Source organism: Caloenas nicobarica, chromosome 5 (genome assembly GCF_036013445.1).
Source record: "Caloenas nicobarica isolate bCalNic1 chromosome 5, bCalNic1.hap1, whole genome shotgun sequence".
In the NCBI taxonomy this organism is placed as follows: domain Eukaryota; kingdom Metazoa; phylum Chordata; class Aves; order Columbiformes; family Columbidae; genus Caloenas; species Caloenas nicobarica.
The window spans coordinates 45,991,920-46,017,355 of record NC_088249.1 but is presented as its reverse complement, the minus strand read 5'-3'; positions in this window follow the sequence as shown (position 1 = coordinate 46,017,355).

Genomic DNA, 25,436 nt, shown 5'->3' with positions numbered 1-25,436 from the left:
AAGCACAAGCTTGCAGACAAGTATCAAACAATGAATACAATTTACTGTATTGGGTTTTTTTAACCACTTGTAAAGAGGTTATTGGTGAAGGAGCCGAAACATCTTTTACAGTTGTAGAAACAAAGAAATTCAAACAGAAAACTATTGTCAGACAAAATATTTCAGGGGCCAATGAGTCAGAACTCTTTTCCTGCATGTTTTATAGTACAATTCATTATTCAATATGAGTGAAAAAGATCAGCATGGGGGAAAATGTAAGACCAAAAAATGAAGGATATCACATTTTTATGCTCCAAGTCAATGCACCTTGTTAATTTTTTGGCCTGCTCATGCTTCTGTTGACAGGAGACACAGTTTCTCTGTGGTACCCTATTTTATTTAAAGTGTAGCACATTTTAAGATGCACTGGATTCCTCTGTTGGACCTTATTACCTCTCACTGCCTACAACCTTCAGGTGAGAAGCAGTAATCCATTACAGAGAGCTGTGATACAGTGTCATGCAAAGTAACCTGCCTTACCAGTGAAATAGTCTTCAACAGAGGTGCTTCAAGGATAACTTTTGAGGGTGAAGGAAGAGGAAGGTTGTTTTGCTTTGTTTGGGTACTCTAACAAGTTAGAAAAACAGAGTTAGATACTGTAACTTAACATGCATATTTGGTAGGGTAACAGCTTGCAGAAGGACTGTTATTTTCTAAAATGAGTTAATTTTATCACCGATTAGTATCTAATTGTACTTTCCTACCTGTTAAGGTTCAGATGTGGTACATCACTCTCTCACCCCACCATATTACCTATTTCCCTATTACCTATTTGGTGTTCTTGTTCTGATTCTCAACTTCAGAACATGGGGAATCTTATGGCATTTGAAGTCGTACTGCTTTTGAAAATGCTAATTCAGGCAACTGCTCTGTCCTTTACCTCTATTTCCTAGGCTGGGAGTTAATACTGAGTAACTGCTGGATGCAGGAGAAACTATCACAGCCCTCCACTGTATTACTAACAAAACGAACTGCTGGTTTCAGAGCAGTAGCAGGGAAATGCAAGTGATAATAGTGTTCTCTAATCACAGGCTGATGAAGTTGCTTAACTTCAAGTTACAAAAAGAAAGCCTGATCTCCCAAAAACTATTTTTCATCAGTTTTACCATCAAGTCTCCTGAAAACAGCAGGTCTCAGTATTTAGAAAGCCAACAATCGCCACGGTCAGCGGACAGTGTGACAGAGAGATGTGGATTACTCTTATGAAGACATACAGCTGAGTGATGGAGGATGAAAATGCAATCAGTTATCAGCATCCTAATATCATGTAATGCAGAAATACTGCTGCCTGCTGGTGAGTTTGTAACCTGACATTTCAGTGTGCTGAATACAAGGTAGTGATTTTAGCATACTTCTAAAACATAAGTCTAAAATGAGAAAGAAAAGAGCTTATCATTTCCCAAATCTTCATGTACCTGCTACTGCTTCTGAACAGAAAGTAACAGAGATGTATATTTTCTGAAATAAACACCTCACTTTCAGGGAGGCACATGTTCTGCTTCTGATCAACATCATAGCTGTGGGTGTCACTTAACAGTGAAAACAGTACAACACTGTTTGTGTGTTTTCACTGACTTTTAATGATAATCAGTGTGAATCGTCAGCTCGTTACAAACCTTTTTCATGGATCATCAGAAATGCAGTACCTGAATGAATGGCCTTTCCTGTTTCACTGAAAACCTGTTGTACCTGCTATTTATTTAAAGGTACAAAATGTAGTCTAGAAACTAGCAGACCAAAACAATGTCTGTCAAACTGTAATTATTTTTACTGCAAAACCCTTACTTTCTCTATGGACATAAAACTCCCTAATGATCCTCAGCAAAGAATAATTTAGCAATGAGATTTGCACGTAAATGAACACCACATTTAGATCTATGATTTTTGCTTTATATCACAAGCCTAAAATTAAAGAACATTGCCTTGTCTTTCAAAATCTTGCCATCCTCAAAAATTACAGCATGACAATTACTCATCTTTAGTGAGCCTTTCACTTTATAACTATTGTGAACAGTTTTCTGCTTTATAAATTTTGCTTAGGTTAGTGTTCATTTGTGGGGTTTTTTGTTTGTTTGTTTGTTTTTTAATCTACACAAGAATTGAGGCCAATTCTTTGGCCTGTGCCTCTGAGCAGCTAAGAAGGTACAGGTGAAGTCAGAAAAAGGAATCAAAGGTGCCTATATGAGCAGTCTAAGTGGCTGACCCCATGTTGTAAATCTAAGCAGTTCTATGATTTACTCCAGGTTACACAGTCAAAACCAATTCACTGTGGAATTGTCCAGCAGTGGAGTGCTCAGTCATGTGCAAAATATCTGCCCCAGCCTTAGGTATTTTGGAGAGATTTAGACGTTGAGAGTTTAGGACTGTTCTGCTAGTTCATCAGTATATGAGGAACTCAAGTGCATTGTGCGAAATTCCTCAACTGGGAGACTTAACACTGTTAGTTTTGTTTGTTTGTTTGCTTTTGTTTTTCTGGTGCAAGAACAAGTCTGTGTCTCAAAATATTTAGTATTTGCTTACCTATCACAGCAGAAGTCTGCAATTTAGGAAGCTTGAGTTCTGAGAAATAAAATATTCTTATTATAGGACAGATCTGTGGAAAAAGCAGGTTGTCATCCATTATTACTCTAGTATGCTTTAGTTCAACATGAACACGATAACACAGGCCACTCACTCAAATAGATCAATGGGCAGAGCTGTTGTCCTCTGACTGTCACCTTTGTTTCCATTTTGGAAAAATTCCCCCATTGTTACCAAGATCCTGAAGCAGGAAGGACTGGAGAAGAATATAAAGCGAACAAGTAAAAACATATTTTCCTGATTTCATCCCCTATTCCTGCCCCTTTGTACTTTCTCTCTCACTTGAGGCAGGAGGAAAGTGAAGTCAGGTACTATTAAGCAATGAACATACTGAATCTCACTATCAAAGGGATCAAAGTTCAACCTCTGCTTTAAATGTGTCATTGCAGCCACCAATCTTTTCCCTTCATTTTACAGTGCAAATACAGCATTCTAATTACTCAGCACAGGTTCCTCTAGTGAACCAGAGCTATATGTTTCTATTTTAAGAAACAATTACATGCGTATCAATTTAAAACTGTGAGTAGTGGAGTTTTCTGTTTGTTTGTGTTTGGATTTTTTTTTTTGGAGGGGGTGGGGGATGGAGGTGCTGTGTAGTTGTTGTTGTTGGTTTTGTGTTGTTTGTTTTAAATAAATAGTCTTAAAACTTAGAGGAGAAATAAAGGTTGGATGGACTAACAGTACATGGTTTCACCCATATGTGGAGTATAGATGTGTATGATAGGAAAACATTGCTAAAAACTCAGCAGTTTTAGTAGAAGTTAAATGACAAAACTTCATGCAATTTCTTAATACTATTTGGTCTGTATCATGACTGTCAGTTCAATCTGTAACTTTTAACCACCAGGTTTTGCAGGGTTTCCATTTTCTATCTCTGAACAGTATTATATCCTATAATTTCCTCTAGGCTAATAATGCAGACTTTGTGTGGCATCACAAACCAGAATTCAAGAAATAAGAAAGGGCAACATGAAATAAGTGACACTTATTAGTTGTGGTTTTATAAAATTAGATCACATTCCCTGTGATAGTAGTGACTTTTCAAAGCCCATTGCTCAAACTACCAGATAAAGTGAAAATCTACAAAACCTCTGCAGAATTGCTGGTTTTAAATGGTACTTTTTAAGGGGACTCTCCTAATTCTTCAAACCTCGTAATGATTTCTTTCACAGTCCTCAGCAAATTAGTCTCTTCTTGCATCTGCTGTACAAACAGAAAAATTATAGTTTGATTACTGGGAAGATGTTTGTTTGTTTGGGGTTTTTAAAAATTATTTTATTTTTAGAATTTTTAAAAACCACAATAACAGAATTCCCTTAAACTTATGAATTCATGGAATTCTTTTTCACGACGTTGTATGTTAAAATATCCAGTAAATTGTCAGTTAATATTCTTTGGGCTACTTAATGTTGTTCCACTTTCAGTAGCACCTTTAAAAACACATCAGACTTTGGCTTAGCTATTAGAATGTGCTGTTAGACCACCTGACCTGGTTGTGTCAAATGAAATAACTTCTGTAGTACCCACCTATGAAATAGGAATATCCTAAATACTGAACAGAGATCTCTGAAATTGGTAATTTTTTTTGCTGTGGTATATGTGAATTATTGGTACTGTTCATACAAAGTATTCTAATTGACAAATTCAGCATGTAATTGCAGATAAACTCTTGGGAAATTGAAGTTTTAGAGATGACAGAAGAGGGAGTGAAATTAATAAAGAAAAAGTCATGTGTGGTGTGCTGAGCTTCATGCAATCCATTTAATTACTTGAATTTCCATTAAATAAGTAAATATATATCTATGTATATATATATTTTTTTTCCTCAGGAGTGTAACATTCTCCTCTACCTTTTACCACCCACTCTTCTAATCTCACTGGACCTCTACATGCTTCTTAAACATTCTTTATTTTTTTCTCCTTGTGACTGCATTCATGACTCTGTCTTTGGGCAGAACTGTGAAGTAAAGCTGGGTGGGCCTCTGTGATTATGGAACTGAGTAATATGCTACAGAGCAAAGGTGATGGTATTTTCTTTTCTTTTTCATATTTGATGTACCTCCTAAGATATTTCTACCCTGCTTCCATTTCAGTTATCAGTTCTATGATACTTGTGAGTTAACAAAAAACAAATGGAGAAAGACAACAATGTGTTCAAGAAACAAGAAAATGGTGTGAATTCTACAAGATGTTAATGTATTGTTTTCATTCTTTATTTTTAATTGTACCATTAATGAGGCCTGATATTGCCACCTGTCAACTACTTGACATAAATCTAAAGAATGTTAATGACTCCAAGAAAGATGATTGATTAGAGCTACATTTTCTTTAGTTGCATGTTAATTCATTTAGAATCTAATAAAAGTGATTTTTTTTTTAATTACTAAACCTTTAACTGGTTTTAGAGGAAGACAATCAGAATACTGGAAGATGGTATTTGTTTTACAAGCATTTAAATTATACAGTCTTTGTGAGCAATCCTTTAATTTCATTTTGAAGTTTTAACTACACTTCTGTTAGTTAAAATGCATTTACTGTTTCACCATAATGAGGTTTTGCTTATTCAGAAGCAGCTTGAACTAGAACTTTTGGCTTCAACGGAACAAACTGCAAAACTTAGGAGAAGACTTGATGCTTCCCGTGCAGGTACTTCTATGTGCTTCAATACTGCAATAAGAAAGCAGCACTACTCCTTATACTTATGAGCTGGAAAATGTACTAAGAAAACACGTTAAACTAAATTAGAAGACATAGATATGAACTTCTGTGTTATTAACTTTAAAATGTATCTATACACTTCAACACAGATCTAAACACATAAAGAACTTCCACTCAATTTCCCCATCTCCCTCTCATCAAAAACTTCACCATGCTTACAGAGAATGTCACATGCTGCAAAAGCAAATGAGTTCTCACCTCCATTGCAGTGATTCTGATCATAGAAGGCTTGTAATGCTTTGTATCTGCTCCAGTATGAATTACCATCTACTGTCCAGTTGGAGAACTACAACATGTGTGTGTTTGTGTGTACATGTGTGTATCTATATACATGCACACATCTACATACCTATATACGTGCAGCGGTGAGGAATGATTCATACAGACACAGAGACACATAGGCACAGAGTTCTTGTTAGCAGCAAGAGCAGAGCCAGGCAGAGCTGAGCCAGGCTTTCATTAACAGTTCTCAATTTATAGGTTTACAGATACGGGGCTATACCAAGAGGTTAGACAGGATATTTTTTCAAAAATGTTATCCCAAACACTCCACACTTATGTTTGACTGTTTTCAGTCACGTCCCCATGCATATCTTGTGGGCGGCATTCCGACCCACTCATTCACATGCCCAGGCCCAACATTCACACATCATACATATGGGGGTGGTTTTCCAACCCGAGATATCATTCTCACTGGCCTGGGCTATCACTCCTTACACTCATAAAACACATACTTCTGTATAACCCGTCCAAGGCCCTTTAGCTGGAACTGCACATCCTGCCATTCCCACATACACGTATGTACATGTAACAGTTATGCATATTTTTAATGCATTACCACCTGGTGTATGATGCTAAAATAATATCATATTAGGTGAGATTTGGAATCCTCTGAAAGGAACTTACAGTGACAGGATCCTGAAACATTCAGCATACTCATTTAACTATGAATTATATTTTTAAAAGTGTATCAGCAGCTTTTGTTAAATGTAATATTTTGTTAATGAAATATAGTGAATGTTAACCCAGAGCCACACAGAATGGTTATATTGTAGAGGTATTGAACCATAACTTAAGAATTTTGGGCTATGATTTTTGTTTTTTTAATGTAGTTTTCACTCCTTCTTCTGTACTAGAATCAGTAGCTGCTATCTTCCATATAGGTGGTACTTAAGAAGGCAATGAGTTATTTTCTAATTTATATTCTAGTCTGAAAGAATTTATATCTATTTGTGATGTGGCTCACTCCTACGTTTAAATTAATTATAAATATCACTGATGAAACCCAGGAAATTGTATTTCATGTTTATTGATATCTACTGGTTTGTATGAAGGAGTTTTTCTATTGACTTGCAAATGATGTATGAGAAGCTTTATTTATCTAAAGGTACCTGAGACTGAAAAAAGGAAAGTACTATTTTGCTCCAGGAAAAATCTGTCATGCAACTGTGCAACAGTGTACTAGTCAATTCGGTCAAAACTTTTTGCCAGAATTGCTAGTTTAAAAAAAAGAAAAAAACCTGAAGGGAGAAACAAATTGGGTGGACCATTGTTCTGGCAGATATCTGCAAACATAAAAATCTAAAAGGGGAAAAACCCACCATACATCAGTATCAACAGTAGCATGGAAGTCCATAGTTCATGTGGAATAATGTAGAAATCAAGGTTGATTTTGAGAGTGAAGGAGATTGAGTCTGTCCTCAAAAAATGAATTTACTTGTAAATACCATTTTTAACTCATATTGCAGTCACATTAACTCCAAATTAATTCATCTTGGTTAATGTTGTTGTGATGAATATCAAAGACATTAATAATGATTAACCTATTTATTTCAGCATCTTGCTGACTGAGATAATATTTTGTAAAACTGGCACTAACATTGTGCATCTGTCTTTGCCATTTATGTAGACCTAGATGCAGAATAATTTATATGATGACTGCTAGAGATCTAAAAATGTACAGTCATGAGCTCTACTGTTTCTGTGCTTGATTGCAAATTCACTCACAAATGCCAACAGGCTTAGTGAATGCCAGATGAGTTTCTGTTTCTTTGTTTTGTAAGCTTGTGCTATTACATTTCAATATATTTTCATTCCTGAATATAGACTAACTACTCAAAAGTGATGGCCTGAACTTATATACTTTAGGTGTCTTTTCTAAGAGTCACATAAAAAAAAGTTACACACAAATCAAGAATTCTCTTTATTCACATTGCTCACCATTGGATTTTAAAAGATACTTTAACCTCTTTGAAGTTATCTAAACCATTCAATAGGAGTATTAGATATAGATAAAGTCAGACATACATGTAATTCCGTAAGACCGACATTTGAAATTCAAATGTACATGATGTCTTGCGTAAGAATGCAATAAATATCTACTCTGATAGTGAAAGTTTAACTACTTTGCAAATGTTACACTTAATAGAAGAAAAGATACTGTGCTTTTTCAGTTGAAGTAATACCTAAAAAACAGCTGACTTTTTGAATTTTCAGAGATTGTACAAATACTAAGGACTTAGACTTCATTAACACATTTTTAATAGAAATTAGTCACAGATAGATGATTTTTCTAAAATAAATAAATGTAAAGAACAAAATATTTTCCTCTCTGTTCTTTTAAAAGTAATCTTATGAGGATTTGACATAGAAATAAAAAAGCCTTATTAATGAATGAAAGTATAATTCAAGAAAAGCTAAGAAGTGGCTGATCACAAAGTAGATGAAATCTAATTATATGATTGGAATTAGTTCTATTTGGTATCAAAAAAGAAAAAAAATTACATGTATTGTAGCTTACCATTTCTACAATTAAATGTCATTTGGAGGCAAGGATGTAGTACAATATGGCAAAACAAACACCTGCTCTTTTATGTAAAGGAATAGTTAGACACGTGCTCTAGACAATTCTGAAAGCTAGAGAGCTGGGTGTGTGGGGGTGTTTGTTCATTTGCTTTCTTGATATAGGATTCAAAATTCACCAGATATGTTGTTAAATTATAGGTTTTCTAGTTTTCTTCAGCTTTAACTCAGAAACCTGATAATAATAGAGCCAATCTTACAAGCTTACTAGAGCTAATGCATGTTCCATTAAACAATTACAGTTATACTTTTGTATATGCAATTTTAAGAATTTCTTCTGCTAGCTCCTGATGTTTTAAATTTGCAGACTAAATTTTTCAGGAAAAACAAAGGGCCCGTTAGTGTCCTAGAGCATACCCTTCCTATATCAGGTGAATAATCCCTTGACACTGCTCCGACAAACCACCCAACATCAGATATGAGAATACACAGAAGATACTGAAATTTGTTTCTAGTATAACATTATCATCCTACTGAATGAAGCATGGAGGTAATCCAAGTCTAAGAGGTGCCTCAAAGAATTACTGTTCATGTAGTTCCTCTAGAGTCTAGCTACCCTCACTGCTTTAGGGGATGCTTATTTACATAATCTAACAATATACATTTTTTTTTTCAAGAGAACATTTTAATAATGTGAAATGAAAGACCCATCTCAGAGTCAGCTGCTCATTATGCCCTGTCTACTTGTTCAACACCACAAGATTTAAGCGAAAAATAAGAAATGCAAAGGTTATTTTAATTAATTTCCTTCACCCATTAGATTGCCTTTTTGATAATTCTCACTTTGAGGAGAGGGCTATAACCCACACTTCCCATTTCACTAGTATTTTCTGTACTGGGGGAGGGAGGGGAAAGCGCTGTAACAAGAGGTGAGAGACAGTTCAGGATTCTCTCCAGATCTCAATAAGAAAGGCTTGACAGTGTCTTAACAAAATAAGTCCTTTAATAAAACAGAATAAGAAGAGGAATACAGGTAGTGAGTAAATCTTGCATCCCTTCAGATGCTTGGCACTTCACATTTGTGCAGCATCAGACAAAGCCTGGATGGATTTTGCCATGGTGTGCTGCACAGTGCAGATGCTGTCCATGGAAAGAAGCTCTCAATTGTGGTCACTCAAGCTATTATATAATTTCCTTACAAGAAAACAAATCTGTTCCTAAGGGATGTTCTCATGAGAACTTCTTGCTGCCCTTTTAAATACAGGTAAGGCCACACAGGTGGTGTAACCATTGATATCAATTGGAAGCAGTATTCAGGCTCTGTTACAAGTTGGCTGTGGTTATTCTGCAGCCAAAGAATTTGTGCGCCACAACACAGTCCTGAAAGCCACATTGCATGCACGGCACGGCCCAGCACAGCCCTGCACCTGCTCGGGTGAACTGTTACGTGCATCACTCACTCCTAAATGTGCAACAGAATTCAAGTCAGGATCGATTCAAGTGTCCTATTAGCATTATTAAGGAGATTAAAACTTTGACAAAATTGTAAAAACAGTGAGGTGAAAATATGTGGTCTTTATAGTTGTGCATGTGTGCTATGAAAATCTCTAATGCTTGTAGAACTCGAGCTCATTCTGAATGAGCCTATAGTCCAGTAGAGAGCTCCAAGGCTGCAGAAACTTTGTGATAACTGTGTTCTGGGGTACTTGGAGGTGGAAAAATAAAATAAAAGCTTAGCTTTCCGAGAGCAATTATTTCTACCTGCAAAAATCAAGATGTAAAACGTAGTAGGAAAGAGATCCATCTGCTCCATATTATATTTATGCCATTGGACTTTGTAATCCTTCATTAACACATCTTATTAAATCTTTTCCTAGTTTGCCTAATATGCTCTTTTAGCAAGCTCTTAATCAAAAAAATCTATAAGCTGGAAGGTATCTTTCTGAGATAGGTAGAGCAGGGACAGGACTGAAATGCAAGGCTTTTTTCTGGTTGCATCATCCAGAGTTTTCTCTTTTTCAATCACTGCTACTGAAGGGAAATACAGATACACTCGCTTACTGTTAGTCAGAATTTGGGCATCTAAGGAAAACAAGAAATTAGAAGGCACTTTAGCTGAGATGTGAATAAAGATATACATTACTTTAGAACTTGTCTGATGTTTTACATCCTTTAATGGAGATGCAACCTATGCAAAGTAGTCCACTTTATTTTCTGTGGACTTCCTGGCACTTTGATGAATCTGAATTGATTCCTGTTTGAACTAGTATTTCTTTTAGAAAACAATATTGAATAAAAAATGCAAAGTTACAGAGAATCCATTATAAAGCAGCTAATTTTTCTAATAGCTAATTTACTCATTGTTAAACAGTGTGCATTGTGTTCTAGTCTGTACTAATCGACATTCATTGATAACAACTGGAGAACAAAGGTAACCTTCCGGTTGATGGCTACCATAACGTAAAGCCCTCTCTCACTTTTCATTTCCAAGTTTATGTTCTTTTTAAGTTGCTACAGTAGCTCCTTGAGCTTCTTTTATTATAAGGTTCTCTTCACATTATGAACATTCTCTCTGATTTATGGACACCATTGTTACAGTAGTAGTCAACAAATGTCAAATGAGAGGTTATATGTTCGCTTTAATCTTACTCAGCATTCTCCTTTTTGCTCATCCAAGGATAACATTTTTTTATTTTGTGCACAGCACAGCACTGAGATTTCATTCATCATTATCCATGAGTTCTTTTCAGAATCATTGTTAAATGGTAAATTTTACCAGGATAGGCTTTGTGATTATGACATTATTTTTTTATTTTTTGTTCTTTAGTTTAAATATAGATGTGTCATAGCAATTATTTATTAGTCTACTTTGTTGTCTTTCCAAGAGATTCTGCAGAAAGGCTCTGGGAGGTAACATTCTCTAATTTAGGATATGACCCTTACTAATCCTCTCAATAAGCAAGAAGTGTTCTCTTGTATTTCTAAGGCATCATCCCAGAAACCTACTCTTTTGACTTCTTCAGCCAAACTTGACACCTGGAGCTACCATAACAATAGTGTTTGAAGCCAGAGAATCTCTTAACCCACTTCTGACAATAACCCACTCCTTATATTTAAAAATCTGGCTAGCAGGTAGCATGACCAGTTAGGAGCAGATTTGTAAGAATAAAATAGTAGATGATAAGGACCTGACATGCATAATGAAACTGTTTGGGTGGGATTTACTTCAGATTTGCTTTAATAATTTCCAATAAATGAAGCTTATATTGTAGAAGCACCTTGTAACTCTGAAAAAGACATGCTGTTTAAGAAAAAAAAAGTTCCTACACTCTTCTACTTCCTCAGAAACTCCCAGATAATTACAACCATTACAGATTTAATATTACAATAATGTAAATCTTCCTAAGAACTTTTAATAATATAAAAGGGAATTAATGTATTCTTATAAATAGGGTATTCCAAAGCTTTTTAAATAGTATTTAGATGTGTAAGTGGACAGGTAATTTACTTATTTTCTCCATATTTCTTGATACTTTGATTAATTTTGTTGGTAACATCTTAATTCTTGCCCCAAACATGACTATAAGCTGTTCCCCTTTTGCCACCTTTTAGCTCTCTTTAGTAGTAAAGCTTCGTAGACTGTTCTAGCCTACCTCTTTCTTGAAACAATATATACCCCTTAAATTGCAGAGGAAGCTATAACTGTTTTAGACACAGAATCAAAACACTTCCTTTGTATCTTTTGCCGTGTCAAATATTCACCTACTTAATCTTATGGCTTCTGTCTTTCTTGTCTACTGGTAAGTGTGGAAATGTTGAGAAGATAATTTTATAATCTTCTCCTTTTCCACTTTGACAGCCAGAATTTATGATATATCCCAATCAGAAATGTAACCAGGGATCTTTAATGCATGCTCAGAAGGAGTCAACAAGCATTTTTGCAGTCTAATTATCCAAACATTTAAAGATCATTATTTTTTTTCTCTATGTAATACACATGCTAAGAAAGCACAATATGGCTTAAAAATAGGAATGTGGATATAAATTTATCCCCCATTAAAGTGAAATATTCCTGTGCACAAAGCAGTGTTTCATTTTCAGGTTTTTTACTGTTCTCTGAGGATGCAAATATTCTAACAACTCCAAGCTGGGATTTTTTTATCTTTCAAATATTTAAAAGAAAACCTATATTGCCTCACATGTGGTCTTCTACAGTCTTATATGGTGTATGTCTATTTCTTTCCTTAATTTAGTCCTTCCTTCAGAAATTATTCTAACACACTGATTACTAGATACACTGAAAACAATATGTCTCTCTAACTGTGTCCATGCATGGCACAGGTACACCACCTTTTTACAGCTCTGGTGCTTTATGTTGTGGTTCCATATCTCATTTCTTCTATTTCTTCCACTTTCAAAAGACATAAATGACATAAATCAATAACAATGTGAAATAGAGTGGGTGTATAGTGGAGGAGGTCAGCATTGTGCCAATCTAAGACAAAAATCCCATTTGTACAGCGTTCTTATTTCCTGAATTATCATACTGAGAACTAAAACAGAAATAAAAATGTGCTATTCTTACAGTTATTGATTGTGGATTCATTGTGTTTTATTTCTGGGCAAAACATTTTTTTGACTAACAGTCTATTCATTGAAGGAACTGGAAGTGAGTAACGGTTAAAATTTTTTCTGAATACCAGTCAAATTCAGGCAAATTTTTTAGATTACAAAATGAAGGGAGATTTTTGACCCATTTTAATTTTTTTTCTGAAAAGGTCTCAAGATCAAATGTATCTAAATGTAATGTAACAAGAATAAAAAGCATACACTGGTTAGTCTAAAAGCAAACATATAATTTAAGTGAAATTTGAGAAGGAGAGAGTATTAGAAAAAGATAAATTATTTTCATTAAGAGTTATTTTGAGAACATGGATCAGAAATAACAGTTTATTTGCACCTTGGTCACATAGCACCACTCTTGGGGTATAAGTAATAGACCTCTACTTCTGATGGGCTTCAGGGACAATAAAGCATCCCAGATTCTCTGCCTTAGTCAATGACCAGTCTCAGATTGATTATTTTGTAAAAAGGACCCTTTCTTTGCTGTGCTTCTTTAGTGGTGATTAATAGAAATAATACCAGCTCCAGAAAGGACCTTTACCTCAAACAAATGTTGGCCGAACACATGAAACATAGATCCATATTGAATATGGATAACTGCAAATATGAGTGTGAAAGTGTAATAATGAAACACAAGGACATTCCAGCTGCATGCTAGCAAGCTTCTATCTATATGGGTTTTGTCCCAGCTGAATTTCCAAGCTAATAATGTGCATGCCTTTTGACTATCAGTTAACATTGAATTGAAGTCTATTTTGAACTCTTTACATGCCTTGGTCCAAATTCTGAGCACTTACCATAAGTTTAGAAACTAACAGTATATATGAAAAATGCAATTGTATTTCTTTTAGTTCACCTTTTACATTTATTGGGACCTATATGTATGTACTATACATCCATTATTTTCATAAAATCTGTTTGAGGATTTTCAATACTTTTCCTAGTAGATCACATTACTATCTTCTTGTGTGCCTATTTGGTGGTTGTCTCCTTCAGATCATTATTTACTGTTTTTAACTATACCACTCCAGAGTTATCATAGGCTATTGGGCAAATTGGTGAAATTCAATCATAAAATTATATTTTTTACTTTCTGTCCTAGCCAATTTTGCAATTTCAGGGAACAAATTTGATTTTACTGTTCACAAGTATTAGAGAGTATAATTAATCTATTGAATATTTGGATATTTAAAAATGTGTTGTCCAAAAATAAGCTAATTGTTTATACTTCTTTTGTGGTCAGTGGAGAGATAGCTAATGATCTTAATATAGTCGGAATGAGCTATCCTCTGGAACTACCTGTTTCATGTCATTAATCATAAAGATAGCCAATGCAAAGAGCTAGTGCTTATACAACTAACTTTCAAATATCTAACATACTTTGAAAGACTTTCTTTCTTAAAATCTAAATATATTATGAACATCATTAACTATTTTGGAGATATATTTCATAACTCAGAAGATGGAAATGACATTTTTCAGTGTTAGAGATGCCGATTTTCCTATTAAGTTTATAAGTTATTGTAATTTCTTTAATTCTTGTTCTATTTTTTTAATCTGAAGAAAAGCAGTATTTCAAAAATCCCCAAATCATTCTAATGACTCTCTAGAAGAAACCTTATTCTCCTCTGGTGTGGCTGGTGATTTAAGTATGTCTGTCTTCCATAGTCATAGCATATTCATTATATCTCCTTAGCAGTGCAGAATTTGCAAAGGCACTATGGGCGGTAACAAACTGCTGATGACTCCCTTTTAAACTGTTCAGATAGAATGAGATAATGAAAAATTATTTTAGCCAAACATTTGTGGTCACACATAAAAATGAACTACTTTATGATGACTGGCTCTGCTGTGTTTCCAGAAGAATAATGAAAATGAAAATACTTTGACAGCAGTTAAAGCTCAAAGCTTAATTTTATTTCAGTACTCACTAATTTTTCCCCAAAAACAATAAGACAAGAACTTATTACATTCTTTTTTCTGATAAAAGCAGGATTATTTTTCATGTCGGATGCTGTTTACCACTTAATTTCATCATCTTTGCTGAAGATCTGCTTGACGTACAATATCAGATGAGAAATTCAATTTTTAAAAAAGTTTTCATTGAAAATTGGATGTGGTGAAGTTGGCAGCTCAGTGTACCACACAGGAAAATATGCTAAATAAGCTCTTTCGAAGAGCTAAGCAGACACTTGATATGTAGCCAAGACCTTTTTTCCTAAGGCATACTGAATGCAAAGAATGTACTTAGTGTGGGAACTACTTAAAGAAACAAATGAAACTATGGAACTGTTCGATTATGTTAAAACCAAAGTCTATTTATGTGTGTTGTACAGTATTGGAAGCAAGTCTGAAATAAAATACCTTATTTTAGTTCTTATTGTTGTTGTTTCCATGTGCGATCTTTTCTATCCTTGTAAAAGTTTTCAGTAGCTATCGTAAAACAGCAAGTTTTCTTGCCAGACAATCTAAATATACTTCCAGAACAAGCATCCCTATCAGCTATTCCTCTTTGTTGCGAAGTGAACTTTTAAATAAATCTTTAGGCTGAGAACTTGAAGTCTAGAGGAAAATTTCGCAATTTTCTCACTTCTCATTTTCTAAAAGTAGCATCTTATGTTCTACTTCTGAAATATTGTCCATAGACTACTAGTTTTGTGGCATGGACAAAAGCCCAGCAGCTGTAGAATGCATTAAAGCATCCAGCTGCTTTTGTTCCTACATCAGATGGAAAAAACTATAATGACAGAGAAAATAGAAAAAGAAGTATGTAAGTACTCCAAACAAAATGCTATAGCACGAAGTCAGCTGGGTTAGTGAAAATTATTTTTCTTATCTCACTTGCAAAAACAACTGACATAAATGGGTGAGAAATCTTCACAAATTCTCTTTTCTTGACTTCCCTCTGTGTGAACTAGCAGTAATAAAACTTTTCTGCACCAAAGGAGTAAGATAAATCCATTTTTCTTTATCATAATTTCAGAAAATATTCTTACAGGAACCACAGAAAAAAAATGTAAGTAAAGGAAACTAATGTCTCTGTTTCTCAAAAGCCACTCAACAGCCATTGGAGAGTACAAACAAGTCAGTTCTGAATTAAGTGACATCTATAAGACTAAAATCTCTGAACAACCTCCAAGAACAAGAAATATTCATCAAATTGTACTACATATAAGAGTATGAAATCTCTTGCCTTAGAATGGTTATCTGTTTGGTTTGGATCTTTTGGAAATTTTGACTTTCTACTTCTTGGTGGAGGACTTTCCCTTAAGTATCATGACTGAAGGTGCAAGATAGCTATGTCTTATGTTTATATTTCTGCAGTTCGTAGGTATAGTTACACTTTCACTACTAAAAGCTTATTTATAAAACTACCACTGCGTATAACTTCTCCCCTGAAGGTTATTTGTAACCTTACGGAAAGAAGAAGAAAAATAATTACAATATATTTGTTCACTGTGGGGGGAAATGAGGGGGAATCTTCTTTGTCCTTTCAGATCTTTGATCTTCAAATTTAGAATATTAAGCTTTGGTAGGAAAAAAAAAAAAAGTAATTTCCTCTTTCTTTAAAATATTTTAGTCGTGTTTCTTATAACCATTTTACTATTTTCCTTGTTGCTAAAGACACTCTTTTTAAAGTGCAAAAACCAATAAACCAATTGATTACACACGCACAGCATCAGTTAATAATTGAAGTCCACATATGTTTAATTTAGTCTGTTACACGAGGTGTTAACAATCAGCACCACAATCAGCAGCTTCTGAACTGGAATTCATTCTATTCACTTTTTCTAGAATTTCAGCCTAATCTGTGCAAAGTCTGATTCATTAGATTTGAGACTAATGTTTTTTCTTTAATATCCTCTTCTACTAGAAATACAATCAGAACAGAGCCTTTGAGATCTTTTTACCATTCAACTCAGAACATTTGGGAGTATGGACTCAGTTTACCTGATGAAAATTCATCCTCCTAAGAATTTTGACCTGGTTAGTTAACCCAAGTGCTGAATATCAAGTACACTTGTTATGGACTTTCTATGGACAATGTTAATTGCTAATGGACTTCGGGGACCATTAGCATTCCTTGGCAGACATGCATAATAGTGTATTAATAGTCCTGTTTGGATTATAAAATAGGCGAGCCAAAGAACTTTCAGAATTGCTTGACAGCAGCATTTAAATGATTTTGAAAGTTTGATCTTCACACTTGTTGGGTATATACCGCTTTTCTTAAATTTTTTAAAAAAATTTATAGCTAAGTAACTCAAACATTTGTTCAACAAAAATAATCAGTCAAATCTTAAAACCTCCTAAAAATGCAGGTAAAATTCTTTAACTTTTTAATAAATTGGAAAAGTTCAGGTACCATAAAGGTCAATGAACTAGGATTTTTGTTAAATTCTAGATTTTGGCGTCTCAAGAGCAAGGAATAGAATTCAAGAGACCATTTCCCTAATTATGAAATAATTAGAAATTCTTGAAATAATTGTCTAATAAAATAGTACTGCTACTGAACTTGATCTTTGAAATATTTCTTTTTTTTTTTTCCTGAAGTTTCAGAGCGAATGGCTTTTTTAAAAAAAAAATAAAATAAAAAGAAGAAACACAACTTTCAGTTGCACAGGCTATAAAAACCAGCTGTGATTAATATCTTCTGCAGCTCCCTGCAGCTTCATATAGCATTCCAGGAAAAAAAAAAAAAAAAGGAAAAAAAATCTTAATGCCTGGGGTGTTGTAGAAAACAAGATCCTTTGAGGGGAGCAAATGAGCTCAGTATTAATTGGGGAACGATGTATTTGAATGGAGTGGAACAAGAAACAATGGAGAGTGTAAAAATGGGTAAAAGAATATTAAAAATCTTTATTTTTTTTTATTCCCTTCTATCTGTGTTCTGCTTCTGAGTTTGCAGCTCTTTCTCTCATATATGTGTGTGTGTGTGTGTGTGGTGGAGAGCGTGTGCGAGGGTTCTTTTTCCTCTTTTTTTTTTTCCTCTTCTAAGATTTTTATTTTGTTGTAATATATTTTTGGCCAGCTATTAACTTGATGCACCAGCTGGTAAAGGCCAAGTGTGAACTTGCTTCCCAACATAGCTTATGTATTTCTATCAGTTTTTGCCTGCTGAAAACACTCCTTTCTGCAGCAGCCAGCAACAGGGAGAACAGAAGCCAAGAATCTTTCTTTCCAAATTGTATCATGTTGCTCTTTTAGAACTAAGAGAGGCGGCAGTTTATGTATCTCAATTTAAAAAAGACAATGGGATTTAATTGAATTATTTTACTTTTATTTCTGATTATTTTAAGGTTTATAAACAGAGACAAATGTCATTGTTATGAGCATGATGGCAAACAAATAACAATATGAACATACTGATGTAACTATTTTTATTTAGCTCACAGTAAACCATAGACATTAGACTAAAAGTTTTGAAATGTCAGCTTTTCAAAGTTGGTAAATATTTTCATCTAGTTAGCACAGAGCAGACTGAGGTACTTGCTACCTAAATGTAAAAAGATGAGATGAACTTCTAAAAATGAACAAAGCATTATTTGAGAATATACAACTGTGCAAGAAGCAATATTTCCAAATCCACAAAAGCATTTACACAGATTTCTGTGAATCAAGAGTTCTGTATCTGGTGTCCTCAAGAATCCATTTTGTGTCATGGTACAACATCCATTATAAATAAGTTTCTTCTTAGGAAAACTGTCTTCTACGTGTGAAATGAAGCATAAATACATGCTATTTAATACTGCTGACAAGAAAGCTGATAAATTGTCTCTCTAGTCTGAAAAGTGTTGATTGTTTGTTTTTTAACTGTGTTGTTTGTTCTCTGGCTACAGCACCTCTGTGATCTGCAGTCAAATTTGCTCACTTAACATGAAAACCATTGTTTTGTTTTTGCTTTGATACATCATTGAAACTCAGATCCAAAAAAGACAAGCTAGATTTGTTCAGTTGTACACACCTTGTTAATATAAATTCTAAAGACCATTTTTTGCACTTGTATACTTATAGCTGTTCAGTGTAATTAATTTCAAGTTCTGCCATCTTCTGCCTCACAGAATCTATACACTTCAATGGTGATTCAAGAAATCAGCATTATCTTTATAACTGAAATCTTCACTAATCATGACAAAACTGCACAAATTATAACCTACCTTACTTTCCTATGTTTTGTCTGCTCAAGTGTATCTTATTTTTTAAATAAATTGAAAATCAAAATGAAATTTTATGCTATACTTTTTACCTAAACAGGTTAGAATCACAGAAGAAAACAAACCATCCATGTTCCGGGTCCACTCAATACGATAATACCTCTATAATTGTTCAAAGCTTTTCTCTCACTTGTCTGTGTTACATAATTTTCTTAAAATAATCATAGATTTAGATTGCCATGCATTTCTAGCTGTGTTGTACTTTATGTCAGGTGTCACTAGTTGAAGTGAACTTGCTTTGTCTGCTGGCAGTAAGATAAGCATCTCTGGAATTTACGTGCTCAGTGCCAGCACAGCTTTCTCTTTTTTAATTCCTCAATATCTCAGTCGATTTGTAAAGTTATAGGATGTGTTCATATTGACACATCTCATTTTGTAATGAAAAAATAGATATAACATCATGTTTGACCCACCGTACAATGAGAATTAAAGTCTTTGTGACTTAAACACATACATTATTACTTATATACACTACTGTAATCAGGGAGGGAGAAAATGAAAAGAAAAAAACAAATGCCAATACAATAATATTGTGATATTTTCTGTAAAGTTGCAAACTATGAACTATGAGTGGTTTAAAAAACATTGCAGTGTAATTGTGGGATTATTTAATTTTTGAGAGATGAACTTCCCTAATTGCATGGTACAATGGGACTTCTGAAAAGCTAGGAACTGGGTTTTCTGTTTAAATGTCATTAAACTTTATGTAAGTCAAAAATTTGAGATTTAATGGGATATCAGATATCCCTAATTTTGAAGACTGATGTCCACAACTGTCTTATTTTTTTAGTGATTTGATGTACATAAAAATTCTGATGCAATTTAGGCAGTTTGTCAGAAGGTAATACAAATTATGCGCTTTCATTTTCTGTTATCTATTCCTATTTGTGACTTAATAGTATTTTATCTAAGCATTAAATAAATGGTCTAAATGTTTTCATGCTGTGTATCACTTGAAAGATACCTTTAGTACCAGCCCTGAGTGACAGAGAAAATGAAGATGAACAACCAAATAAAGCTGGATTGAGATTGAAGGAAAACAAAGGGTGTCAGCTGAAGAAACAAGGAATCTTAAAGTGAGGTATACTTTTACAAGAATTTGGTAGTGTTCAAAGAAATAAAGAGAAATGGAGAAGGATTTTTGCGGAATAGTAAAACAGAAGACATATATTGAACAAGGATAGAGATGTGTTTTAAAAGTATAGGCATAATGTGTTTTCTAACTTTTAAAGCTCTCACTTTAAAAACTTAATCTTCACTTTGTAGTTCAATTAATTTGGTATAATATAAATACTACTGAAATCATTCTATGATCATTTGCAAATCCAAATTGCTTAAAGACCTGGCTCAGTGTTGATAATTCAGAATTTACATGCCTGTCATATTTAATCAGTTTGGTAGGATTTACTTCTAGAATTCTCATCTACTCATTTGCAAAACTGCTTAATATGAGATAATTTTCAGCAAAATTTAAGATTGGCTCTCTTCCCAGCCCTCCAAAAATGGATAGAGTGAAGAGGTTACTTCCAAAAAAAAAAAAAAAAAAAGATGTATTTGACACACTGGATTTTTTTCTGATTTGTAGCTTTTGGGGAAGTCTACATTTTTACTAGTCTTTCTTTTGGTCTTTCTATATAGGTGGACTTACTCTTTTATTTGTTCCCAATTCTTGTTGTTCTGGTCTTTTTGGTGGTTTGGTTTGGTTTGGTTTGGTTTGATTGTATGTTCATTTATTTGATTGGTTGTGGGTTTTGTTTTTGTTGGGTTTTTTTTTAAGAATACCTCTTCTTCCCATATCTCTAATTTTTTTTTCCGGCATTAATAATTTTTAAGAAAATTTATTATTAAAATTATTTTATCTAGGAAAGTCACCAGATAATTTTAGGAAGCAAATCTCTGGACCTAATTAAAAATTATTGTGTTAGAAAATCTGTTTTGTAATTGTAGATCTGACATGGAATTACTGCTTCCTTTGGATTACTTAGTTTAACAAGACAAGTCATGTTCATAAAACATTTTTTTTTCTGGTTATAGTTATGCTTCATTATCTTTCAACTAAATCAACATTTTTCCAGTCTTGCATTTTTAAAATCTGAATTAAGTGCTAAAAGAGCACAAATATTTTTGTAGCAGTGCAAATACTGGCTGAATATGAGAATTCTCAGTTTGAACTGCATCCTCAGACTTGTAATGCAGAGAAGAAATACTTCAGGGAAAGGAGTTAGGATCATGTGACTCCTACAAAGGAACTCTAATTTATTATTACATTTATTATGTGCATGCAAAAAACGGAAAAGCTGTGATGGCCTTTTCAGCTTTGTTTGGGAGCAGAATAGGGCAGCACTGGCACAGGCTGAGAAAGGCCAAGTACCTCCTTTAATTGCTGCCCAGCAGCTGAGGTTGCTCTCCAGGCTCCAAGAGCTCTCCTTGAGTTTTCTTTCTGTGTGATGATGAACCAGTGTGGTTCAGGGTAACCTGCTACATCAAAATAGATTAAAAGCACTCACTGTCTCTTTTTCTAGTTGGTTGTAATTACTGCCTTTCAGTTGATACATGCTAACTGTGTGAATGTTTCCAATTACCTTCAAGAAAACATCAAGCAAGTTAGCTCAAACCCACTTAAATTGCTTATGTTATCGTTCACTCTTCAGAGTATATCTTGATCCCAGTGAAATAAGGGATGCTAGATGAGGCTATTCTGCATCCCTCATGTTTAAATTGTGCTACTGGACAGCCAGGACTGCAAGATTCCTGGGACTTAGAGTGTGCTAGTGGAAGCAGAGTTTTGTAGTGCATTTGACTCTTCTTTAAGAGTTCTTGTCCTGTTCCCAGTTTTCTGTATTTTACCTAATAACCATTTAACACAAACACATAATTGAGACCCTATAATTTAGGGTAATCATCTGAGATTTTTACAGTGAAGTTTGATACCTCTCCTAACAAACCAAGCTACAGTGTGGTGCTTCTCCTGGGCCCAGTTATTCTTGGCTTCCTCTTTTGCAAGTGAACAGCTCCAACAAGAGAGGTGCATATAGGCTGTTTGTAAAGGTCTTCTCATGAGAGGTAGGAGATGCAGGTTCAAATCTTTTAGGCAGAAAAGAAAATTAAACCTAAAAATCTGCTACATCCTACACACACTTAAACTGCCAAACAACTGTAAACCCACCAAAACCATCACTAACCACTTCCTACTTAAAGAACTTACATGGGAATTAACTGGTTACAAGTTCCTATTCTTGGTTACATATGAGTGTTGGACTAAGATAATTATCCAAATCACAACTACTGCAGTTAGAAACAAGGAGGAGGCATCATACTAGGTGCTTGACAAACCTCAATAGTTAGCTTAAGAAGATTTTCCATAATTCATATTTTATTTTAAAAATTCCATGCAGGCCCTATTCTTGGCTAATCAGTGTATTTTAAATCTACTGTTAATGAAATGAAATTATGAAATCAAATTATAATTTAACCAACCGCACTGATTTTAAATCAACGTACCGTATCCCACTTCAGTCTTCAGAAAGCTTAGATATTCTATGGTATGTTCCTTAACCTGTACATTATAATGCATATGGATGTGGAGACTCTCAAAAAAAAAGGCAGTAAGGCTCCTATACTGTAAGAAAAATGAAAGAAAAAAAAAATTTCCTCGATCTCAAAGTAAAATATGGCAAAGTTCAATGTTGAATGTTTACATGTAAATCAAAATTTGGGAGTTTTTGCCCTTCCCAAAAGGTCCATAAGTATAAATGATTTATTAACATGGTACACTTATTAAGATTTATTTACTAATAGGGAAAACTCTTCTGCAGCATTACTAACTGGAGACCTACAGATGAGATTAGATGGATGGGCGATAATAATAGATAGTACTCACTAGTTTAGGATTTAAGACAACATGGACAACTAAGTGACAGATACAGGACAGCTAAGACATGAGTTATGAACAGAAGCAGAGTAAATTCAAATGTTTTAATTTTCATAAAGAACAGATTAATAAAAATGTTTTAACTGTCATCACTCTAAGACCAAACAAAAACTATCCTAAACATTTGAAGTACCCATTTTTAGATTAATTCAAATTACTTTCCAACATTTCTATTGCCAACTGTTTAGCAGCGTGCTGCTTATTACTTATCATAAATAACAATGTTTTACTAATAGCTTTTTAACAAGTAATAAATAATTGTTCTATTAATACGAAGTGCACTAATTTGTTCTACTCTTGGACTCATTCCTCTCCTGCTTGCTATGCATAGATTTTTTTTTAAACATGGATGTTTGTATTACTTTTAGAAATGCAAACAATCCTGAGATAACACTTATCTAATAAATACTTGGAGACAGATTGATACTTTAAGGGCATGAAGATGGTGCAAGTTCTTCCATCTGTATGACTCTTGTTATCCTATGAAATTAGTTACTTTTTCCACATTGAATTTAAATTTGATTTGCCACATTCATTTGGATAGAAATAAAGCAAATGGAGGTCAAAATATCTGCTTATTAGGCCAGTTCTCAATGGATGCCTTGCTTGAATAAAAACTTACCATTCCATGATAATTATTAAATGTCTGGAGAAAAACTGCAGATCAAAATGCATAAAACTCTAGGGTAGTTACATAGTAGTTAAAATATTTGTGCTAATAATTCAAGCTATAACTACTTTAATCACAATTAAAAAAACCACACACCAAATTTGCTCAGTTTATTGTTTCTCTTCCCCCCTCTTGCCCTTTTTCCCACTTCTGTCTCAAATCAGTCCTCGTTCAGGTACAGAGCCTGTTAATTTTCCATTTTATGCAGAATTCCACTAATTCTTCTTGCAGTATATGAGCACATTCAGAAAGATTTCATATCCTTTTACTTCAGCTGAGATACTGGCTGCATGAAAGCTATGAATAAATGGAATAAATATTTCAGGATTTCAATTTGTGAATGGGAATTTCTTTCAAAAGCAGAGGAGAATCTGGGTGCATATTTTACATGAGATTAAACATCAGACTTCAGTGGTCTTGACTGGTACACAGCTCTTGATTAAGCTCTATGCAGAGATAAGACTTTTTCTTACAGGAATATATGTTAAGGTACACTTAGGATGTAGATATAGAATTCTCTTCAATTTTGAGCTCTGAAATATCACATGACAGTTGTATTAGTATCATCTTGTTAGATTGTTAGCTGTCCTCAGTGGTACAGAATAATGACATGCAAAGTTTTGTGTTTATTCTTCCGGTTTTCTGATGACATACTGTGTCTCCTATGGGGTTTATTTTCCAGTATTTTTATACCTATAGAATTCTGTCTTTAGATAAATATTCCTTGTGACACTATATGCCAATTTAGAAATGGATATTTTGCCTATGATGAGAATCCTGCCTTCTTAAGGGAACTTCTGTGGATTTTCTTCTCTTCTCGTTTGTGAATTTTTGCTGGTGGTTTTGTTAATAATATATCATTTTCCTTCAACTGTTTCTGATAGAATGCCCTTGATCTCAACTCAGGTCATACTGTAGAAATATAACCTGTTTCTTCTGCTCTATATTGAGAAAAGTCTGTGTATATAAAATTAGTCTCTGAGATGCATAATCATTTTGACAGCTTTACTAAGTGAACGTCCTGATTCTGCTGGCTGTTTTGCACATTTCTTTATCTAAATTGATATAAACATGCTGATGCAAAAATTGACCCAGAACTGGCCCAGTATCTTTAGAATTTCCCTGCAAACATTTAATGTTACCATAGTTCTAGCATACTCAAACTTGCCTTGGATAAACAAATACAGCATGACATTCCTGCAACTTGTCATCAAACTGACTTCTTAAACATTAGAGTCTGTTTAACATTCCATATACTAAGGGAATAGAAGAGATTGCTCCAAGCCGGGTTTCATCCAGAAGCCCATTTACTATCATGGTGAGAGGCCAGGCTTGTAAACCCTTCTTAGAGGCTTAGGTGTGGCACTGTATTAACATGGGCATGCAGCTTTTGGACAGGTATTCGTAAGTTAGGAAAGGACCGCTAAAGGCTTTGTTATAGGCAATGGCTGCCTTGCCCATAGGAACTGCAAGGTGATAGAAGTGAGGAAGGAGAGCAACAGATTGAAGGACTTCAGGAAAGCAAACTTCAGCTTGTTCAGGGAAGTAGCAGGCAGGATCTGTGTGCGGCTGTTTCAAAGGGCAAAGGAGAAATGACTGTTTTTCAAAAACAAACTCCTTATAACCTTGTGACACAGAAGCAGTCTGCTCCATTGAGCAAGAAAATGTGTAGGTGTAATCGCAGGCAGTCTGGATGCTTGGTGAAGTCGTCACTGAGCTTCAAGGCAAAAGGGAACTGTTATGGCAACAACGTACCCAAAGCAGAAGCCTAAGACAACCAGATATTATAATTAAAATACTCAATATTAGGTTGCCTTGAATCAAGTAAAATTTTTTTGAAGCTGGCCTGATCTGAACA